General features: G+C 36.2%; 2 long non-coding RNA genes across 4 annotated transcripts in view; one reads left to right on the forward strand and one right to left on the reverse strand.

Moving 5' to 3' along the window:
- Nucleotides 1-18,352, forward strand: part of LOC141372637 (uncharacterized) — a 309,547-nt gene that overhangs the window by 259,457 nt on the left and 31,738 nt on the right. The window lies entirely within an intron of this gene.
- LOC141372638 (uncharacterized) lies at nt 4,844-17,489 on the reverse strand. The gene is made up of 3 exons (XR_012377987.1): nt 17,407-17,489; nt 7,469-7,555; nt 4,844-4,981 (listed from the first exon to the last, which is right to left on the reverse strand). It is a non-coding gene; the product is annotated as an uncharacterized lncRNA (long non-coding RNA).

Consider the following 18,352-nt stretch of genomic DNA (forward strand, 5'->3'; position numbering starts at 1 on the left):
TGAAGACTATTCTATAGGGGAGTCACGTGATTAGACATTTCGCTAAAATGAAAAAAAAAAAAAAGACTCCTATCCAGCTTCCTATTGCAGAATGAAGGATACTCCAGACAGTGCAGTGTCAGTCTTGTTTTTATTTCATTTTAAGTTCAGATTTTCACATGTCCATACCCATATGCCCTTTGCTAGGTGCTGCTTGGATGTTGTGTTTTTTATTACCATCCATTAGTTAGCTACCCAGGGTCTAACACAAACAGATAATAAGAAAGGAATAAAAATGGGAGCCAAATCTCTTTCTCTTGGACTTCAAGCTATGAACAAATGGAAAGGGAAGGAAAATACCAAATCAATAAGTCTTTGGTAATATGAACTTGAATTTAAAGTTTTTCTGAGCATTATTAGAAGTGTAATCTCCTTTTGAATCACTGGCTTCTGCAGTAAGAAAGGATTTGGGAAGAATCTTCATTAACCAGACTCCAGAGTTTTTACTAAACACATTTCCCTGTGATTACCTGTGTTTTAAGGTTATCTCAGAAAGAACAGTTTTATATAAATAGACATATGTGAAAATTATAAGTAATTAATTTTTGTATACATATGAGGATATGTGTTATGACTTCACCTTTTTAAATGCACATGCATGAAGTTCTGTAATACATTGGTCTCTGGAAGCCACCTAAAGAAAAATGACAGAGAGAACTTCTGCTAAAATTAGTAAACCTAAGCATAAAGCCCTATTCTCAGGGAAAAACTTCTCCCCTACCCTCTTAGTTAATTCTTGGGGACCTGTGAATGAAACTATCAGAAGACAGATTAGAAAGAGGAAAAAAAAAAATGATTTAAATAAAAAACATAAGGGAGTTCACCAAGAACTGTGACTCAGTGTGGTGGTTAGAATTGGGGGCTCAGGGCGCCTGGGTGCCTCAGTCGGTTAAGCATCTGCCTTCGGCTCAGGTCATGATCCCAGGGTCCTGGGATCGAGTCCCGCATCGGGCTCCCTGCTCAGCGGGGAGCCTGCTTCTCCCTCTCCCTCTACTGCTTCCCCTGCTTGTGCTCTCTCGCACTCTCTCTTGGTCAAATAAATAAATAAAATCTTTAAAAAAATAATTTAGGGCTCATAGACTAAGGGGATAGGGAGAACACCTATGGAAGAAAAATAAATTCTTAGAAGGTGGTGTATAGAGAAAGGACACTTGGGGGAAAACAAATGACTTCTTGGTAAAATAAATAGGCCCTTCGCAGAACAGATGGGCAAGATGATAGTTTTGTGAAAAGGTTTTTTCAGTGTGCTGCTGACTTCTTTTGTTTGTCTCCGATGATAAGAATCAGTCTTTCCTGGTCGCTCTCTGGGAGGGGATTTATGACAATTGAGTTCTTTTGGGAGGCTCTGCTTTTAGGCAGATAAGAGATTTCAAGAAACTGAAATACCTTCAGCTTAAAATAATTGTTATGCCACCGTGGCATATTTGAGATCCCCTCGGGAGAACAGAAGGATGGGCACAGCCTCTCGACAAAAAAGTGGAGACAAAAGGACCCCCACTCTATTCTTTAGCACCCTAAGGCTAAGAATAATAATCTAATGTTTCCCTGCTCTCACTTTGTAACTGGGTGGCTGCCACAGCCAGTGGAGTGTGTAAGACTACCCAGGTTTCACCTCCAAGTTTTAACTCCGGGAATGATGAGCTAGCAGCTTTTGTTCTTGTCCCTCTCCTCCTTTATTACTCGTTGCTTTTTACAGGGAAGAATAATAAGCTTAAATTAGCCAAAATCCTCTCTGTCTCAGTTATTTTCTAACTAGATTTGCAGTTAAAAAAAAAAAAGTCCACACCTGATAGTTAAAGAATTTTAATTAGGACTTTGACATCCGAACGCAGTCCAGACCTGAGCGTGTTGAGTAAGGAAGGAGACCCAAGAGCATCCAGTGTCCGCAGGGAGCCTGAGGCTATTAGGTCAGGGACGGTAGGGAACACAGAGCACTCACCTGGAGAGGGCTGCCTGAACTTCCGGTACTTGGAGGCGAAGGAACCTTCAGAGGGTGGCCATAGAGACAGCACTGGGCTGGACTGCCGGGAGGGTGAAGGGGCCTATGCACTTCAATCATTACATTCCCTCCTCACCGGCTGATTATGACACCACTACTATCACACATTCTTTGAAATTATCTGCACTAAACATATGTGATGCAAAATATAACCTGAAGTTTTTTTTATTTTTCTGTAAAAAATATTAAAAACATACTTCTCTCTCTTCCATGGACCAATGCCATCTTGCTCTCTATATTTCCATCATAAATTCTGTGGGTATAGCTTCTATTCTTTTCAATTTTTTTTACTCACTTTTATATACAGATGAGAGATTTTAAGGGCACTCTCATTTGCTGAATATAAAAACTGAAGTGTAACTGAAATCCTTAGAAGAGCAAACTATGTCTATCACACACCATTACCTTCTACATTGTTTGTGATTACTGGGCTTGAACTTAACAAAAGACTTCGTTAGAAACCAAGGGCAAGATCCCACATTTTGAATGAATCTATTAAACAAAACAAAACCCATGAGATCTGGGGGGAAAAAAGAAGAAAGAAGTATCTGACCCATTTTTAGCATGCTAAAATAAACCACCAGCACCATCTATCAGGAGATTTCAAACAATGGCAGTAGCACACACTTAATCCAAATGGAAAGGTGATCTGAGATAAGCCGTCAGTATGCTCACAGTCTTCAGTTAATTCATTAATTGGTGTCCAATTCAAACTCCAAACACATTTGTTGTATGCAAAATATACAAAATAGAATGTGCAGTGTGCATATACGTGTATATGCATTTGTGCATGCATACATCCTCACTCTGGAAAGTGGGGCAGACACAGCTCAAACACGAGAGAGCTATGTTAAGGTGAGTTTAAAAAAAACACATTTTAAGGATTTTTCACACCCTAAATATGGGCTCTCAGCCTCCTAATGGCAACAAAAGAAAGATGAGCGGCTATAAGCTTCTTAGAGGCCCAGAACTTAACAATCTATGTCGGTTGAAGTATTATCTCTATCTGGAACAAATAAATTAATAACCTCACAGAGCCCATGACTAATCAGAGTTGTGCTCTGATTGCATTGTCCAGGATATTCAGCAAGTTTCTGTGACTACCACTGAAATAGGAAAGCAGTGACTAAAAAGTTAAGAACTACTTGAGGGTAAGCATGGATATCCTGGCTGTTGTCAGAAGTTCTAAAACCCTGATGATTGCAGTCTTCATTTGAGTCTTTTTCAGAAAATTGGGCTTTGCATTAAGAGAGTATATAACACATAAATATAATAATTTAACTTGAAATCTGATTAAAAATAAGAAGAATGGGGCATTTTTGCTTGTTTTTTAGAAGTAAAACTTTCTAGCATTATTGGTAATCTATTTCCTTTCTCAGCAGTCTCCTCTAAATGTCCAATTTCCATTGATCTGATCAAAAAGACAGGGCATGAGTGACTTTATAAAAATGATCCTTGGCCCAGTTCCTTATGCTATCCTGGCCCATACAATGTTTTGAAGGTATTATTTTAGGAGACAAGAAATAAGTGAAAACTCCGAAATCCCAAGCCAAACCCTCTTAGTTGCTGTATGTGTGAGCTTCCTCTAGTCCTAACTTTGCCCAGCATTGGGAGGAGAGGTGCAAATCAGGACTACAATCCAAAGAATGGTATTATTGGTATAAATATCCTCAGCTGCTGCAACATCTATTGTAGAGGCTGGTTAGAATCAGCACTGTTAGTTTTGGAGAAAGATCAAAGTGCAGTCTTTATTGTCTTGCTTTGGCTCTGTATTAAAAGTGAGATATTTTATTCAGCAATTTTCCATCTAGTGACACAATGGAACTCATGATGGGTGATGGACAGGTGGATGATTGAGTTGTTTTTGAGATGAGAACTGCTTAGCGGAAGAGTTATAGACCAAAGCAGGCAATAAAACCATCTACAAAGAATAATGGACAGTGATGACAGAGCTATAAGCACAGCAGGAAACATTTTTAGCTCCCTTTCCTGTCATGGGGGTGCACTCTCCTCTGCATTAGCAAGGATTGGGTCAACACCTGCAATATAATGCATTTTAAATCTCAAATGTGAGCTCACCCTGCTGGAGAAAAAAAAAAAAATGTTCTATCCGATTCCTCCTCCAGCTTTGTGGAGCCCTCATGATTGTGTAACTACCCAACAAACACAGGCAGCTGGGCACTACAAGAAAATAAGCCGAATTATGACAAATTTTTAGTGTCTGGTAATCCCAACTTTTTACCTATAGAGATTAAATGATCTCATCGAAATGACAGAACTTGCCTTCTCCCTCAATGGCAAATATAGAAAAAGTGCTGAGTGAGCATATTTTAATCCTGTCACCTCATTTCCGTTTCCACTGACTTATTTCCAAGAGATTATTGATGAGAAGTGGAGAAGAGCAGTGGGAGTAAGAGAAGTCCTGACCTGAACTTAAGCTGCTGATACTCTGGGACAGAACTGGGAAACTTGAAGAGTAGAGAAGCCTAGTTTTGAGAGACTAAGAATTTCCTGGGAAATACTCAGGCTTAGAGACACTCACCAACCCATACTCTTTGGAAGGCAAGAGCAAAGAGAGTCTGTCCTTAAGATTGGCCCGATGGATATGAAGCTAAGGGAAGTGACCCATAAATAATAACAAACATTTCGCTTTCCTAAGAACTTGAGGGGGCATAAGAGTTCCCTGGACTGGTTGGTTTCATGTGTTACATCTTCAAACAGGTATAAAACATTTTTGTATTCACTGCACATTTAATGAAGTCAAGGAGAAATTGATTTTCTCTTCAATATTGTTTAAAAAACAACTCCACTTACTATTTCATTTCCATCAACTGAATCAGACCTGGTGTTCTGAAAGTCGTTTGCAAACCATTTCACTTTTCTTTGGTACTTGATCTTTAGCCCTCTTGTGATTTTCTAAAACTTCTTGGGAGGCACAGTAAGCTATTGACAAAGATAATAAAAGAAGAAAATCAGTCTCAGTAAATAGCACCATACCATGTATTATTATTTCCAGGTTTTCAGTTAACTGTGATCACTGACTTTCAACTAACCAAAGTATGTGACCTTGCAAAAAGAATTGACAGAAATATAACTATGTTAGCGAGGAGTTGCTGCTGTTGGCGTATCATGGTGCCATTTGGTTTAGTTTTATCAACTTCCAGCCCGTGGCCCAGTCCATTTCACAGGGAGTAAAATCACAGTATGCCAATAATGTTTCATTTTTATTACAACTGGGTAGCAGAGCTATACCCGGGCTGACCCATTCTTTTCTCAGATTCTTGACCAGACAAAATGAGCACTGCTTGATACCTTCTATCTTAGAACAACCTTTCTCAGCAAGAAGAGCAGTTGGTCTCCAACTTTCCCTTAGAGCAATCCACAATGTTAGGGGGTGTCTTATTTCATTTTTCTCATGTTTATGTGAGTTTCTTCCTCCAGCCTCTCTGTCCTTCCTCTAGTCCCTCCTCTCCATGGAAAAAGGATTGGCTGACATGATTGGTGAGATGAGGAGGATCTGGTGCCTACTGGCTCCTGCTTTTCACTTGGTAAGCAAGCAGCCCATGCCCTGGGGGCCTTGCTGTCTCTGTCCCTGCTCTCAGGGCTCAGTGGAGATGAGACTATGATTTCTCCTTGCAGCTTATCTTCATCAACAACCTGCATAGCCTGTATTCCTAAAAAGAGTTTTCCAAGGTCAGAACTCGCAGTTGCTATTAGGAGATCTGTGTAGAGTCACAAACCCAAGGTGTGTTTTCTAATCCACCTCCACCGAATAAAGTTAATATTTTAGTCTATATTTATCAAACTCCTGTGTCTGTTTTTCAACTGGCTCTAAACTTGAGGGGAAGGAGGAATATGTACTACATTGGCCCTTTGAAACCCTCAACTCGTAGATCTACCACGTCCGAAGCTCTAGGGCACTGTTCCCTGAGAAGACAGTGGATCCAGCAGATTCCCAGGATCCCACACAGGCAGCCCAGGGCAGGAGAAAAAGTAGGACATTGTAGATGGCATCTGGCCTCTGATTGAGAGTATTTATCAGAATATGAGATATTCTTTGGAAGCTCACAAAAACCCTCGGGGTAGGGGGCAGGGAGGATTTCCAAGGAGATGCAGTGAACTTGGAATCACTTGTAGTGAACTATGGAATCAAAACTCATCAAGTCATTATTAAATCCAGGATCTCAGACTAATGAAATCTGGGGAAAGTTAGACCACCTGCACATAGATCTTACAGTTTTAAGCAACTTATTTGTTCAAAGCACTTTCTTTTGTTTATGTCATTTAATTATGAGAATATGTTTGTGAGATTGGCAGGATAAGCATTATGTTTCTATTTCACGTGTGGGAAATGGAGGTGTGGAAGGCTAGACATTATCCTATGTTATATAGCTAGCAAAGAGTGGAGAAGGATCAGAAAATATATGTTCTCTAACTTTTAGACTGACTTCATAATACATCACTTAGAATTCCTTAAGTCTACAAAATTCTCCTTCACAGAAATGTTTGTACAGAATTTTGCAGGAGTACCAAGTTATTTAGATGTAACTGGATTCAAAGTTAGAGAAATACTTTGGGGCTTGGTGAATGTGATGTGCTCCCAGTGTTCCCTGCCTCCTAGTATTCACACCTATGAGTAGTCATTTCCCTTTGAGTGTGAACAGGACCTATGACTTGCTTCTAGCCCACAGAATCTGGCAAAGGTGATGGATGTCACTTCTGTCATTAGGTTATGTAGAATTATAGTTTCCATCTTCCAGAAGAGTCTCATTTTAGCTCTGTCTCTTGCTGGCTTTGATGAAACCAACTGCCATATGAACATGGCAAGGAACAGAGGGAGACCTCCAGCCAACAGCCAGCAAGGAACTGGGTCCTGCCAACAACAATGTGAGCTTGGAAGTGGAGCCTTCCTTAGCCAAGCCCCAGATGACACCCCATCCCTGGTGGATACCTTGATTGCAGCCTTTCAAGACCCTAAAGCAGAGGCCCCAGCTAAGGCGTGCCTTGATTCTGGACCATGGAAACTGTTAGGTAATAAGTACGTGTTATTTTAAGCTGCTAAATTTGTGGTAATTTATTATGCGGTAGTAGATAAAAAAAATGGTTTTCAGTAGAACGGCAGGAATCCTCTTGCAGGTATAAGCTCCGAACAGCCTAACAATTACGTTTCCTGTCACCAGCCTGGTTCATAGGACACCCTAACTTGTACCAGCTAATATAATAACCATTGTGCCTGGTGATCTTGTGCAGCAGACATAGTCATCTTACCGTGATATCTCTTACCTCCCTGGCAGAATTTAAAGCTCAGTTGTCTCTCACTAGGCACCGCAAGGCCAAAATCACTTATTACAGGGCGTTTAAGAATATTTCTGTTTAACAAGTCCTTGTCACATAAACATTAATGGCAAGCATAACTCAGTCTCAAGGTACCTTATGGAACATTTATCCTGAATTGCTTTAACAAGGCCTGGAAACAGGTGATCAAAATCCTCCTCTGATGATGTATGCAGCCCGGGACTATTGTGATAGAAGAAGGAAGGGAGAGAAAGAAAAAAAAAAAAGAGAGAGAAATCAACCTCCTTACATTGTTCCCAGGCAGCTTTCCATCTGAGTGTCAATTTTTATTAAACGTCTTTTATTCCTTTTTTTCCCCTTGCAAGTATTGGAAACGAGGAAGAAATTGGTTTAATAATTTTCTGAAAAATCAGCTAACTTCTAATGTTGTTTGATCACATCCAGTTACAAAAATGTCAAGTGCATTTCCATTTAGAGTGCTTGCTTAAACAGCCGTGCAAATGGGGAACACCCGAAAATCAGCATATATCATGAGAGAGTTTTGAATTTTTTTTCAGTACACACTTGCATTAATCCACTCTGTTACTCTTGAAAATAATGCATTTTTCCAGCACATCATTCCTTAAATGAGGGTGATCCATCACCACTGAAGATTCACCAGTGAGGCACATTAATAAAAGCAGACAGATTCAGCGTGTTTTCTTTGGGAAGGTTTGCTTCCCCAAGAAGGTTGTGCTTCATGAGCACAACATCTGATTGCTTATGCCGAAAATCCAACCCAGATGTTTCTACAACTCCTATTTTCCTTACTAGGACATTTCCCTAGATAATAGCCTATCATAATTCTCATTCTACTCTTCATTAAGGAGCTGTTCATCTCAAAATATTCCATGTGCTATAAGGGAATGGGATTTTTTCCCCTCTTCCGAAAACTGGTGAATTAAAAAAATGCATAGTGACTAAACTAGACATCCTCCTCTGATTAACTGAGGACTATAGTGTGATTAACACACACACACACACACACACACACACACACACACACACACGCATACATACATTCAAATACCCATTTGAACAGTAATCAGTGAGGCTCAGACATGTGGAATTCAGACAAATTTCACATTTTTCTCACATATTTTTTAAACCTTAAATATTTCTTGACCATTTGTTCCCTGCAAATGAGTAATAATGGGGTGTATGGGAGAAATGAATATTTAAATTTCAGTATTTAATTAGATTAAAAAGTAGCTAAGCAGTATTTTATTGAATGAAATTATATGGTATTTCTCTCCTAACCAACCCGCCCCTTTTTTATTTCATTCCACAATATGTATAAGTACATCACATAATTAGGCACCACTACTGACTTTGTGCAGTCTATTTTTTTTAATATTTTGTTTATTTATTTATTTATTTGACAGAGAGAGAGAGAGAGAGAGAGAGAGAGTGTGATCACAAGTAGGCAGACAGGCAGGCAGGCAGAGGGAGAGGGAGAAGCAGGCTCCCCACTGAGCAGGGAGCCTGATGCGGGGCTCGATCCCAGGACCCCAGGATCATGACCTAAACCAAAGGCAGATGCTTAACCGACTGAGCCACCCAGGCACCCCACTTTGTGCACTTTAATCTCTAATTACCCACCTTCTACAAGGTGGGTAAAATTTTTGGCATAGCTACATTTTAGCTTTAATGAGAAGATTTCATCTTCTTGCGTTCATTTTGACAATTCCACACTTAAATTATATGTAATGATTGAATTAAATGTCTGTGCTTGAAGTGTTGCATCAAATATTTAATCACTTCAATAATACTGAGAATAAAAATTTCTTAATCTATAAATTATCAAGGAATCAGTGTTAAACTATATAATATGTTTATAAAATTTAGAGTAACATAAAAACATGATGGAAACCTCCTAGAGTAGATCAACTTTTTTGAAGTTATTCTCAGTAAATAGATTTGAGGAAATTCAATCAAGTAAAAACAATTGATAAAGTGTGTGTTAATTAATCATAGCAACATACTTATATGATAGATCCATGGGGCCATACATTATTTGAAATATAATTTTCCAAAAAAATCATCAGTAGAAACTGTGTAATTGCATGAAGTTGCCAAGAAATGGGAAGGGTTTTAAAAGAGAAGAGAATGACCATAGGCCAAGATTTAAGATCAATAAGAGTCATATGTCCCTATAAAAAGAAAAGCTGGCCTAAAGGTAGAAATGGTACATTCAAATCAATTGAGGATATCAGCACAAAGAATAGTACTAAAGAAACAGACTGGAATTTCAAGGCAAACACTGAGTAGGAAAGAAGAACATGGTATGGAAACAAAGGAGATTAGAAATAGATAAATTTTCATGTTGGCTTTTTCCTTACAATTTCCTGAAATTGGCTGAGAATTTCATAGTGTTCCAGAGCACGAGATCAAATTAGTAGTACTCATTTTTAATCAACAACTGGAGTTAGTATGTAGAAAGTAACAAGAGAGTGGCGCTTGACCCAAACTACTAGAACAATCTGGGTAAGCAACAAAATGGAGTTTAAAAAAAAAAAATCAGGGAATATGCAAAGAAACTATGCAAAGAATATGCAAAGAAACTAAAATGAACTGAAATCCCACAAGTTATGAGCCCTGGGGAACCTGCTTTTACCACTACCAGGGATGAGAAGAGGAGGAATCTTCCCAAGATAAGGACCAGGCGTGTAGAAACCTGGCCAGCTTCTAATGAATCTTCACAGCACTATGTAGTCCAGTATGAAGGATGAAAACCACAGGACATCTCAGCCAAAGTCTGTACCCACTCACTCTATCTTTCCCCAAGTATTCACCATGATGGGATACACTGAAGCCTGGGGACAGAGCAAGGAAGTTGAGAGAGATACCCCTAAGGTAGTGGACCTTTTCCAAGGGCAAAGTAACTATCTAACAAACCTAGATCTAGGGAGGGAGAATGATGAGAGAAATCCAGAGAGGTGCTTGGAGCTTTTACTGACTACACTCCAGCTGCACACCAAAGGCTGGGGATAGGGCGGGAGAACAGAGAGAAATCCTTCTGAGAAACTCTGGCCCTTCACCAAGTATCCTACAGCTTGCCTCCAAACCCTAAGGGCTGGGCTGCAGGACAGAAATTTCCCAGGGAGCCGGCCCAGAGGAGCAAAGAGAACACCCAAATGACCCAGAAAGCTGGAAGCTGGATGTGAGTTAAAGAGATTACCAGACTCTTGCTAGTGCTCGGATCCCAAACCTTGCTAGAGGGAAGCATTTTAAGTTAGGCTTTAAAGTACTTTAAGTCATGGGACACCTGGGGGGTTCAGTCAGTTAAGTGTCCAACTCTTGGTTTGGGCTCAGGTCATGATCTCAGGATTGTGATCTCAGTGTCCTAAGATTGAGCCCCCCATTGGGATCTGCGCTCAGCGTGGAGTCTGCTTAAGATACTCTGTCTCCCTCTGTCGCTCCCCCCTCCAAAGTAAATAAATAAATCCCTAACAAATATATAAAGTGCTTTAAGTTAGTGATGAACTGAATTTAACTAAAAGTGCAAGAAAACTCAATTGAGAGTCAAACATAGATTAGGCTAATTTAGCCCACAACACTAATGCTTGACATAAGAAGGACAGCCTTTTTATGGATACAAATATTATTTACTTTGGTCTGTTATGTATAAAGTCTGTCATAAACAACAATAACAACAACAATAATAAAAGATACAACAAAATAAACAATGTAACCATAGGTGTTGAGAGAAAATAATCAAAAGAAACAGAACTAGAATTGGCCTTGGTGATGGAATTATCACAGACTTTAAAATAACTAAGAGAAATATGCCTAGCCAAAAGTGTGGACAATATGCATGTATAGACGAGGAATTTTAGCAGAGAGGTGGACACTTTAAAATGAAGAAAATGAAAAATAGAGTATCAGATATTTTTCCCCTACGAGATTAACTGAAGACTAAACATAGCAGAAGAATCAGTGTATTTGAAGACCTATTAATAGAAATTATTCAATGTGTAACCCAAAGCGGGAAAAAAAAGGCACAGAACACCTGAGATCTGTGAAACAATATCAAACAGTGTAATTTATGTGTAACTGAGGTCCCAAAAGAGAAAAGGGAAAATGGGCCAGAAGAACTATTTGAAGAACTATCATGGCTGAGATTTTTTTCCTGATTGATAAACCATGTCAACCAATAGACTGAAAAAGTGCAACAACCCCCAAACAATATAAATGCAAAGAATACTACCACTGGTTTCATCACAAACTGATGAAAACCAAATATAAAGAAACAGCTAAAGAAAAAACAACTATTACATAGAGATATATTGGTAGCTGATTTATCAAAAAAATGAAGACCAAATACAAGTGAATGACATTTTCAAAGTGCTGAGAGAAATTACAAAAATGAACTGCCCAACTGGAATTTCATATTGAGGGAAATTATTCTTCAAAAATAAAGACAAAAGAAAGACATTTTCAGAAAGACTGAAACTAGACAAATTCATCACTAGTAGATCTGTATTTTTTTATATGTATAAAGTTTTTATTATTTTCTTTTAAATTTTCTTCTACTTGTTGGGGTGGAATTATATTGATCCATAATGTGGTTTAAGTGAACTATACACTTAGGATTAGGAATACTAAACATGAATTTTAGGATTGTAAATTATCTGCAAACAACTTAGCAATCAACACATTAAGTAGAATACAAAGTTTTCTGACAGGTATTTCTTAATTTTCTTTATGAATTCAATATTTTCCATAGTTTCACAGCCTTTCTTCCATGAAAAAGAGGCATTTGAAATTTTATCTCTTAAGTCTACCGTTAACCTAGGTTAGAAAAGCAAAAGAAGAATACTTAGAAAAAAAAACAGAAAGAGCAGAACAATTTAAGATTGTTTAAGACTACTACATATAAACTGAAGTTCCATTATGTGCTTAAATAATCTTTAAAAAAAGAAAAAAAAACTAGAAATAAAGCTATCTAATTATCCTTTTATTGACTCTTCCCTTGTACATTTGGCTACATAGTTCCTGCTTTAACCTGTCACCATAGATTCCTCACTTAATAGTCTGGTTTTCTGTAAGTGTCCCTAATGGTAGATCTGTATTTGATGGAATGCTGATGCTCTCCAAGAATTGATACCATATGGAAGTCAGGGATGCAGAAACTAACAAGGGGACCAGATAGGGTAAAAATGTGGATAGATATAAAATATCTTTTTACTTTATTTACACATACACACATAAAAATTTATGTTTAAATGTTTTAAAAAGAATAACTTATTAAAGCGATATTTTATTAGTGCATATAGAAGTAAGATATATTACAATAAGAACATGAAGTTATACTGTACTTTTTTTAACACTGTTAATGATATAAATAAGAACAAATATGCAGATGATAGACCAAGTCAACCACAATATAGTCCATTAAAATGGACTAATCATTCCACATAAAAGGCAGAGATTGTTAAAGTAGATTTTTTTATAAAAGGATTTGATTATATGTTATTTCCAAGAAACATAGTTTAAATATTAACAAAGATGCTGAAAATAAAAGCATGGAAAGATACATCATGCAAACACTAAGCACGGGGCTATACTAACATTGGAGTAAATTTCAAGATAATGGTCTTTACTAGAAATAAAGCATCTCATAATGATAAAACAATGAATTCATTTAGAACACCTAACAATTTTAAATTTTAAAGATATAAAAACAAAGCTTTCATGTACATGAAGGACAGCTAAACCACTAAAAGAACAAGTAAGACAGAATTCCTATATAGTTAGGCATTTCAAGAATGTTTTCTCAGGTACTGAAAGGGACAAAAATATCAGCATCATTATAGAAGATTTGAACAATCGCATCAACAGAGTTATCCTGATTGATATTTGTAGAACACTGTACCCAACAGCTATAAATACACTTTATTTTTGTGAGCGTACATGGAATATTCACTAACAAGGGCAAGATGGTGGGGGCATAAAATGAGTCTCCATAAATTTGAAAAGATCAAAATAATATAGACTAGTGTTTCTGACTACAACATTATTTAGAAACTAACAATGAGATATCAGGAACATCAGAAAATATTTGGAAATAAAAACACCTTTTAAATGGCCTATTAGAAAGATGCAGAGCTGGGTCAGTCTGGAAAACTTTCAGATGCTATCAGGAAACAAGATGGTGAGTATATAGCTTATGACTGAGTGGATTTCCTTTCAGAGCATAATTAGATAATTAGTCCTTCTAATGTAATATAGAAATGCTCTTTTGTGTTTCATGATCACTGATAGCTAATTCTTGCTCCTTGGAGCCTTGATCAACTCTGTCATTCATTTCTGTCTGAAATATCTGGAATATTATCTTACCATTTTTCCCCAAGTCCTCATTTTATTCTTCATCCTCAGTAAAACAGAGTTTATGGCATTACCAGAATAGTGCAGGAGTCAGAGGTGATAAATACATTTAGTTTCCCCAGGAGTCCACAATGCTGAAGTTATTCCAACAAAAAGGTTATGGGGAAGGTTAGGATCCAGGAATGAAAGTTATCAATGTGGTCACCTCACCAACACAGTTGTTATTTAAATAATGAAATGTTGGCATAATTACAAAGTAAGTTCTCTCGTATTAATTAAACACCTTATAATCAAGCAAGAAAAACAAAGGTAAAGAATAGGAATATTATGCAAAAATAGAACATAAAAGCCATAATCATTGTTCAGTAAGTAAGTAAGTGCAGCTGCATGAAATGAGTGTGCATAAAAACACTTCACACATATCTTCTCTTAAATTACTAGTAAGTATTGGGCCTATTTTGCATATGCAATTAAATTGTCCCTTTTTTAGAAGATGTTTTGCTCTTCAGATTGTTTCTATAATCAACGTTACCTTGCTGTTCTGTTTTATAAAAGTAATGCATGGATATTATTAAATATATCATAGAAATGTCTACACTGAAGAAATGTACAAAGGAAAAAATGAAGTTGCTCCTTAAGTCACCCTAGAGATCATCACTATTTAACAGTCAGTAACTATCCATTCAGACTTGCTTATGTACATAAAAATTGGAGAGAGATATGTATATATGCATGTATAAAACATTTATTAAATGTGCATATAATTATAAATACATATACATACATATTGTCCTGTAATCTGATTTATTTATATAACTAACTAGGCAATGCAGCTATATTTCATATTGTACTATGGATAATAAAATCTAGCATTTAAAATAGCTATATGCCATACATCTTTCTGGGTACCTGACATAAATGAACTCATTTTATCTTTGTAACAGCCAGAATGTTAGATGCAATAATTATCCTCATTTATAGTTGAGAAAAATGAAGTGCAAAGAAGTTAAGAAATTGTCCAATGTTACATCACTAAGTAGAATAACAGAGGATTCTTCCCCTTTAACAGTTGCCCAGTAGGCCAAAGTATACACGCACCTTGGTTCATTTAATTAATTCCATATAGATTAACACTTAAGCTACTTCTATTATAGTTTTAATTCTTATATGTATATATTTTTTAAAGATTTTATTTATTTATTTGACAGAGAGAGACACCCCGAGAGAGGGAACACAAGCAGGGGGAGTGGGAGAGGGAGAAGCAGGCTTCCCGCCAGAGCAGGGAGCCTGATGCGGGGCTCGATCCCAGGACTCTGGGATCATGACCTGGGCCGAAGGCAGACACTTAACGACTGAGCCTCCCAGGCGCCCCTCTTATATGAATATTTTTGTATTGTTATCCAATCATTTCCATAGGATAATTTCCTAGAATAAATAGACTAGCTGGACTCTAGATTAAAGAGAGAGAGAAAGAGGTACATATGTATGTGTACATATGCAAGTATCTACATAATAAATAAAAAATAGTTTTTGTTTTTTGAAAGATTATTGGTAACAGTATGTATGGAGAAATCTATACTTCAATAATAAATTTCATATATATAGATAGATACATTATACGTATGTATATATATATTCTTACAAATAGATTTTATATACACCCGTACCCTATATAAGTATTGTGTGTATGTATCTTGTGCATATTTCTCATATATGTATATATGTATGTATACATATGAAATTTATATATAAATATATGACAATTCATATATTTAAATATATTTATTTATTCTATTTATTTTAATATGTTTACATATTTATATTTCTATATGATTTATAAATTATATTTATATATTATAATTATATAAATTATATAAACATAAATATATATATTTCATATGTATACATATATAAATGTATGTATATGTATGTGTAAATTCATATATATATGAAATTTCACATCAAAACGTATATTTCTTCACACATGCCCTTACCAATAATCCTTACAAAACAAGTTGTGTTTCTTTTATTGTAAGTGATATTATGCATCTTTTCATAAAATTTATTCGCTATCTTGGCTTGTTTTTTTGGTTTTCAAGAATGTTTGATCCTGAGCTTACCTCTGCTCTGGGGGACTGTTCTTCCCCCAGAGCAGAGGTTTGGAGTTGGAGTTGGGGAACTCTGCTTTGTGGCTGGAGTTGGGGAACTATGCTTCTAGTCAATTCAGTGCTCTCAAAAGGCAAGCACATGGTCCCTATAACTCATCTATAGTTAAAATAAAAGTGCCTGAGCATTGGCCTCTGTGGGAAGGGCACCTGCCTGGAATGGCAAGGCAAAGAGATGCAAAAACCCCCACGTGTGATATGCCTGCCTCAATTTGTAATGTGAAGTTTGGTGTTAAGAGCCAGCTGTCTCTTGCAGACCCAGAGAGTTCCACTTAGAATGTGTTTACTAAAAGACCCTCCCAAAGTGACAACCAACTGGGCAAGTATCCTCAAGCTGTTTTTCCCATGAGAGAAAAGAAGGAAAAATGGGGTTAAAGATACATTTTATAGAACTCCTGCTGAACAACTTCAGGCAGCTTTTCAATAAATTTAAGGTGGTACTCAATAAAGGAAAAACTTAAATCTACTTAAAAATTGCTTTCAAGAGCTCATGAAAAGGCTAAGCTGTTCTTATGACCTTTAATATTCTTCATTTTCCCTTCATTTGGACCATATCATTAAAGCAACTTCTAACCAGGCAATGATGCAGATCTCTTTGCCTGTTCAAAATATATACCAATTATCTATTTTTCAGTTTCATGCAGAAGTGTTTAAAGATCATTATTCCTGGATCTAAAAATGAATGCCTTGAAATTACTTTTTCAAACTAAAATGTTACTCTTACCTGTGTATGTGTGTGTGTGTGTGTGTGTGTGTAAAAGCACTTTAGATAAAAAATAACATTCATTTTATGTGGAAAGACTTGGGAGGTCATTAAAGAACTTTATTATTCATGAAAGGAAAATTGTGGAAGAGAAATTAAGCAAGTTGTTTAATGTATGGATTATAATTTGGAATATCCTGAAAAACATGACCTAGTTGGAAGAGGTCCTTTGGAAAGAATTCATGTGTTAACCATGTCAACTTAAGCAGCATTTTACTTATTTGGAAGTCACAAATTTTGAACAGTCTAATGATTTCCAACTTATGGAAACTTTGCAGGATCCTGTGGACATATTGAGTTGAATAAGATCCAAATGCAAAGCAAAATGTATTATAACAGAGTTGTTGCCTTATATTTATAGACTTCTTGCAAATCAGTAATGAGGAAAATCGTGGTCCCAAGAAAAGAATAGTGAGCAAAAAATACAAGTAGGGAATAGATTTATAAAATGTCAGTAGCCAGGACATGAAATTTTAAAATGTTCCTTTTTTCAGTGGGAAAGGTTGAATGATATAGTGTAGAGAGTGCCTGCTCATGAGTGAAAAGGATTTGGATTCTAGCTTTGCAATTTCTGGTTAGATCCTTAAGGCATTCTGAATCTCAGGGTCTTTATTTATAAAAGGAAAATAGTATGACTTCTTACCTCATAGTGTTCTGTGAGAATTAAGAAAGAGAATGCATTGGTGGCTAATAATGAGATTGCTGTCTTCGTTTATTATTTAGTCAAAGAATTAAATGATGTTTGATGTTTGCATGATTTTGAGAAATAAACATACCACATTATATGTAGAAGTCCAAACTGAATCATCTTGCCACGCTGGAAGGAAACTTGGCAATATGAATCAAGAAAGGAAGTAATCCTGTAGGTACAGCCCATAATAAACAAATAAAAAAAATCATAAATATGTGTGAAGGATTGTTTGCTAAAAATTTGCTAATTATAGCAAAAAATAATTCTAAGAGTATGAAATTCAGGGATATATCTCTTACATGTATATGATGGACTATAACACAGTCATTAAAAATAATCTGGTGGATTAAAAAATAATATGTTAGATTGATACAATTACATGAAAAGATATTTAGACTATATTATCCAATAAAACAAAAAGACTAAAATAATCCACATAAAATAGTCCCACTTTCTAAGAATTTTTAAAATATATACATTTTTAGAGTATGAAGAATATGTTATAAAAATTTTGTCAGTTACTTCTAGACAGTGAAATTTAAATTGATGTATTATTTTATTACATTTTCTAATTGTTCAATAATCGATGCATTTTATTTATATATTTTGTGAATAGTATAAGAAGTACAGATGGAAGAGACATATTATATAGTTCCTGATTACAATAACAACACACTTTAGCCATGTAAAGTGGTACATATTAATGCCTGTTTCATGCATCACATAATTCCTAGACAACAGCGGGTAAATGAAAACTTACTGAACTACTATTTCTTAAAAAGTTCTTAAGTTCTATTCTGCTGGCCCTTGTAGGGTGAGCTATTGCAAAGATGGAGAATTTTTTTTTTAAAATCTGAGCTCCTGTCTTAGGTCTACTTTCCCCTTGTGAAAAAAAATCTGGGCATTTCTTGTATTTTGAAGTGCTGAATAACACACTGGTCAAGTTGGAAAGAATGATTTTGCTAAGGATTTCTAACTCATTTTTTACTCAAAAAGCATATCTATCAATACTAAGTTACTCTTTCATTTAT

The sequence above is a fragment of the Callorhinus ursinus genome, unplaced genomic scaffold, assembly GCF_003265705.2.
Source record: "Callorhinus ursinus isolate GAN/ISIS: 27379988/994484 unplaced genomic scaffold, GSC_fseal_2.0 scaffold4, whole genome shotgun sequence".
NCBI lineage: Eukaryota > Metazoa > Chordata > Mammalia > Carnivora > Otariidae > Callorhinus > Callorhinus ursinus.